At 37.9% G+C, this 6,351-nt stretch overlaps 1 non-coding gene across 1 annotated transcript; it reads left to right on the top strand.

The window, feature by feature from the left end:
• The first annotated feature begins 5,954 nt into the window (after positions 1 to 5,954).
• Positions 5,955 to 6,061, top strand: LOC141670198 (small nucleolar RNA R71). Its single transcript, XR_012554440.1, has one exon. It is a non-coding gene; the product is annotated as a small nucleolar RNA R71 (small nucleolar RNA).
• Positions 6,062 to 6,351: the final 290 nt, after the last annotated feature.

Here is a 6,351-nt window from a genome sequence, read left to right as displayed (position 1 = left end):
AAAAAATCGCCTTAAAACTCGTAATGGTTAATTTATTAAAAATGGGGGAGCCGAGGGTACTCGAGCGACTTAAGTAAATCGTTAAGCGCGAAAGCGAACGTTAGGACTCTAAATGGTTAAAGTCTAGTTTCTTAAGCGACCGGGGTTTAATTCCGACTTATGTTGTTGTTCATAGGTTATCGGACTCACTCTAAGCTTAAGCCTATCCGGAGCACTCAGACAAGTTTTCTACCCGTATAACTGTTGTTGTGATGTATATGTGTATATGCATGATCTTGCGATAAATGCATATTTGTTATTAGTAAATTCTTGCGATATATTGTAGCATGTGATATGGTATATATGCATGCCTGTTTCATATTCTTGAATTATATATCTGTTGGTTAAAATGCTTATAGTTGCATAATACCTATGCTAGAGATAAGCGGTATTTGAGTTACCCTTAGTAGGGGATAAAAAGGTGAACATATTTCTAAACCGGGAGTCGATGTTCCCGAGTATAATATATATATTTTATATATATATGGTTATAGTTTTTAAAAACTATTAATCGAATAAGGTTTATTCGATAACTTTATATTATTTAATGAATATTACTTGAATATCCATCCGAGGAATTATGACTCCCTTTATTTTATTAATGAATATTATTTTGAATATTCATCCGAGGAATTATGACTCCCTTTATTTTATTAATGAATATTATTTTGAATATTCATTCGAGGGCTTATGACTCCGTTTATTTTATTAATGAATATTATTTTGAATATTCGTTCGAGGGCTTTTGACTCCGTTTATTTTATTAATGAATATTATTTTGAATATTCATTTGAGGGCTTATGACTCCGTTTATTTTATTAATGAATATTATTTTGGATATTCATTCGAGGACTTATGACTCTGATTAATTTCTAATTAATATTCTTTATTTTAATAAAGAATAATGTGTCGGTAATCAAACTTACTTTTGATTATTCAAATAAAGATATTACTTTCGTATAAGTATATCTTTGGTTATTTAATAGTCATTTCAAGTATAAGTTTTACAACATCTACTTCAATTATTTTTATAAAGATTATTCTTTATGGGAATATTATTTAAATAATAATATTCAGATATTTTCTAATATATTGGGACTGATTTACTTTATTAAATCAGCATTACTCCAAACACTCTTTAAAGTGTTTTCGAGTCTGTAAAATGATTTTTAAAAGTTAGAGCGGATCCCAAAACTCATTTTTATATTTAAGATCCTCCTTTCGAAGGGGATTTAAATACTCGCTCAAAACCTGAGGGATCCGGCTCTGAGGTGTGTTTTATATTCGCAACAAGGTTGCTATTTCGATAAAAGAGTTTTTGATTACTTACCCAACACTCGGGAAGTAAAATTCTTGGAACAAGTTAATTTATTAACAGGCATCGCCTGGGAAATATTGGTGAGTTTTCCTTTCCAACTAGATACGACTTCTTGGTGGAGCCGTATCAACAAGTTTCTGCTTGGGGAAAGGGGGGACGAGCTTTACGTTTCAGAGTCATGGATTTCATCTGAACTAGGAGTGGCGTAAGTGGTCGAGTACCGCCGGCCCAGCCTTATTATATTGGCCCAAATGGCCCGGAAGTTCCGCTAAGACGGTCCATTCCTTAGGAGTCCAGTGTTCGGTTGACAAGTAAATCCGACAGGTTCTCCTCTACATGTAGAAAATGGTGGGGTTGCACTACTACGACTGATCATCGTAAGTGGTCTTCCTGGCGCGGCAAACTCCCGTAATGAGTTCATCATTCAATTGGATATTTCTGCAACACTACCCAGAGCACTTCGATAGAAAGGCTACGGTTGGGCGATTGTTAAGTGTTGGCAGGGTCAAGTTTTCAAAATGATGTTGCATCAAATGAAGTATCTCATAACTTCATTTTATTTTGATGATATTTTAAAGATTTAATCTATTCAAATCTTGTCTTGTAGTCTCATCTATGTGATGAACTGTTGAAAGCTCATTATAACTTGAACGGTGGTAGTTCAAGCAGTATTTGGAAAAGATATAAGTATATTGGAGTATCTTGTAACTTCATCTTTTAAACTTATATCTAGTAAATGATTATCTTATGTATGTCAAAGATTTTCAGAAAAACGTTGAGACAAGGTTAGATATATGAGATCACCTTGCAACGATATTTTTATACAGTTATAAACTGGAACTCTATGTATATTATGCATGGAAGAGGACTTCCAAGATTTTGAAAAGTATATATGTATATATACTGAATATTTTGCGACTTCATCGCATTAAGATATCAAACTTGGTTCATTTCTTTTGACTAAGACTTTCATGAGTACTATGAGAAGGCTCATATACTGTAAATCATTATACATATTATTTTGGTGGGCTTGCTGCTCACCCTTGCTTTCTTCTTTCATCACACAACAACAGATAGAAAAGATGAGCAGGACCAAGCTCCCAATTCGCGAGCGGATAGGAAACGTCCCGCAGTTTCCTATAGGCGTTGATGTCGCTGTAGCTGAGGTAGGAACTACCAATAGGCTAGGCTTCAACTTTTGATGCACCAGATTTATGTATATTTATGAATTGTAATAATGGCAAAGAAATGTAAATTTATTCAGAAACCCTTTTAAGGTGTATTGGCATATAATTGTGGAATAAAACGACTTGTGATTATTTTTGGATATTCATCTCTGAAACTATAACTTGTGGTGTGTGTGTTTATTGTGGGGTCACAATACAGAGTAGTTGATTATTTATTAAGATTGGGTGTTATTAAGGGAAATGGAACTTGTGACAACCTGGATCCCCGACCCCGGATTTGGGGGTGTTACAATAGCCAAAAGTTCTTTCTCAGTAGTAGTATAATTCATTTGAGCACCATTTAGGGTCTTACTAGCATAGTAGACCACATGAAATATGTTGTTCTTTCTCTGCCCAAGAACTGCTCCAACTGTATAGTCACTTACATCACATATCATCTCAAAAGATTCATTCCAATCAGGTGCAGTTATGAAATGTGCCGTAATTAAACTCTTCCTCAAGAACTCAAAAGCAGTTAGGCACTCGTCATCAAACTTGAATGGGACATCCTTCTCCAGAAGATTGCACAAAGGTTTAGACATTTTTGAGAAGTCCTTGTTAAACCGCCTTAAAAACCCGCATGACCAAGAAAGCTGCGAACTCCCTTAACAGAAATTGTTGGAGGAAGATTTTCAATGACCCCCACCTTGGATTTGTCCACCTTAAGACCCTTAATAGAGACCTTATGACCAAGAATAATGCCCAGTTGCACCATAAAGTGACATTTCTCCCAGTTGAGAACCAAATTGATCTCAACACACCTTTTGAGAATGTCTCCAAGATTCTACAAGCACTCATCAAACAAATCGCCAAACACAGAGAAATCATCCATGAACACCTCCACATTTTGACCAATCATGTTAGAGAAGATAGCCATCATACATCTCTGAAATGTGGCAGGTTCCCCACATAAACCAAAAGAAACCCTTCTAAAGGCGAAAGTACCAAATGGACAAGTGAAAGTAGTCTTCTCCTGATCTTCCGGAGTAATGCAAATTTGATTATAGCCCGAATTACCATCCAGAAGATAGTAGTACTCATGCCCAGCAATATGTCAAGCATCTGATCAATAAACGGCAGAGGGAAGTGATCTTTTCTCGTGGCCTTGTTCAGCTTCCTGTAATTCATGCAAACTCTCCACCCCGTGACTGTTCGAGTAGGAATGAGCTCATTCTTCTCATTATTAACAACTGTGATACCTCCTTTCTTTGGTACACACTGAACTGGACTCACCCAAAAACTGTCAGAAATGGAATAGATGATCCCTGCATCCAGCCACTTAAGAATTTTCTTCTTCATAACTTCCTTCATGATAGGATTAAGCCTTCTTTGTTGCTCAATAGTAGGCTTGCTACCTTCCTCTAGCAGAATTTTATGCATACAATAAGAAGGGCTGATTCCCTTAATATCTGTTATCGTCCATCCAATTGCCAATTTGAACTCTCTCAGAATTCTTAAGAGTTTTTCCTCATCACTACCTGAAAGGTCAGATGCAATAATAACAGTCAATGTAGATGCATCACCCAAAAAAGCATACCTTAAGTGTTCAGGTAATGGTTTAAGCTTGAGTGTAGGAGCTTCCTCAATAGATGGCTTGAGGCACTTAGGAGATTTGTTCAGCTCCTCTATTCTAAGAGATTCAAAAGGCATATCCATCTTCCTCTTCCAGGGAGAAGCATTCAGATATTGTAATTGCTCATCACCTTCATCATCTTCGCTATCAGAATTCCTTAACAAGGCTTATTCTAAGGTATCAGACCTTAGCGATTGATCAAGTTCTGATGTAACCACAGAATCGACCAACTCCACCTTTAAGAACTTCTTATTTTTCCGTAGGGAATAAAAGTAACATCCTAATCCAGCACTCTCATGGTAAGCTCACCCTTCTACACATTAATCAAGGTTCGGACAGTCACCAAGAAAGGTTTTCCCAAGATTATGGAAATCTTCTTATCCTTCTCGAAATCAAGAATTACAAAATTAGCAGGAAAGATGAGTTTATCCACCTTGACCAAAATATCCTCCACAATGTCTCATGGATAAGTAATGGAACGATCGGCCAACTGCAAAGTCATATAAGTAGGCTTTGGATCCGGTAAGTCCAACTTTTTAAAGATTGACAAAGACATCAGATTGATGCTAGCTCCCAAGTCACATAAGCATTTGTCAAATGACACCTTTCCAACAGTGCAAGGAATAGTGAAGCTTCCAGGATCTTTAAGCTTCGGAGGTAACTTCTGTTGTAGAATAACAATACATTCCTCCGTGAGAACAACTGTCTCTAATTCATCAAGCTTCATCTTCTGAGAGAGAATACCTTTTATAAACTTCACATAACTAGGCATTTGTTCAAGAGCTTTAGCAAAAGGTAAGTTGATGTGAAGTTTCTTGAACACCTCCAAAAACTTTTCAAACTGTTTATCCAACTTTTTCTTCTGCAGCCTCTTAGGAAAGGGAGGCAGAGGATAGGTCTGTTTCTCCCCTGCATTACCCTCAGGAGGAGTGTGTTCAACAGTAGTCTTCCTTGGTTCCACTTCAGCTTCCTTCTGCACTTCTTCTTCAGCCACAACTTCTTCATCCGAACCATGAGAATGTTCGGGGTTTGCAATATTCCCAGACCTCAATATAATTGCCTTTACCTGCTCCTTTGCTTCCCTCTTTCCTGGTACTTCATTGTGACTAGGAAGTGTACCAGGTTGACGATTTTATAAAGCATTGGCAATTTTCCCAATTTGATTTTCCAAGGTCTTGATAGAAGCCGCTTGGCTCTTGGACATGAGCCTCAACTCCTCCAATTCAGATTTTTCATTCGACTATTACAGCTAGAGTTCTTGCCTTGGTGCATATTGCGGTTGCTGAAAACCAGGGGGTTGTACTGCTTTGCTGGGTACTGCTGATAAGGATGCTGAACCGCATTCTGAGTATTGCTCCAGCTAAAATTAGGATGATTATGGTTGTTAGGATGATATGTGGCTGGTACAGGTTGTTCCGACCTTTGAAAGTTGCTCACGAACTGAGTTGATTCACTAGAAATGGCACACTAATCAGTCTCATGGGCACCAACACAAAGCTCACAGACACTAGTGATCTGATTAACTCCATAATTAGACAGAGAATCCACCTTCATCGTCAAAGCCTTAAGTTGAGCAACTGTAGCGGTATCTGCATCCAACTCCAGAATTCCTGCTACCTTACCCCGAGATAGTCGCTGAGTAGGATTCAGGTATTCATTAGCAGCCATCAGTTCAATCAATTCATAAGCTTCATCGTAGATTTTAGCCCACAAGGCTCCTCCTTATGCTGCATCAAGCATGGGTCGAGAAGTAGCACCCAAACCATTATAGAAACAGTTAATGATCATCCAGTCAGGCATCCCATGATGAGGACACTTCCTAAGCATCTCCTTATATCGATCCCAAGCCTCGCATAAAGATTCTCTAGATTGCTGAGCAAAATGAGTAAGTGCATTTCTGATTGCAGCAGTGTTCTCCATAGGAAAGAATTTGGTTAAGAACTTCTAAGCAAGATCCTCCCATTTGGTGATAGACCCTGGTGGTAGAGAATGTAACCAGCACTTAGCTTTATCCCGTAGAGAGAATGGGAAAAGCCTCAACCTAATGGCATCTTCAGAAACTCCATTGAACTTGAAAGTATCGCAGATCTCGATGAAATCTCTGATGAGCATGTTGGGGTCTTCTGTCGGAGAACCCCCAAATTGAACTGAGTTATGTATCATCTGAATCATGCTTGACTTGGTCTCAAAGGTAT

This window comes from Apium graveolens, chromosome 6 (assembly GCF_009905375.1).
Source record: "Apium graveolens cultivar Ventura chromosome 6, ASM990537v1, whole genome shotgun sequence".
NCBI classification, from domain to species: Eukaryota; Viridiplantae; Streptophyta; class Magnoliopsida; order Apiales; family Apiaceae; genus Apium; species Apium graveolens.
Note: the sequence above shows the minus strand (reverse complement) of the source record. Positions and strands in the feature narration are given on the sequence as shown.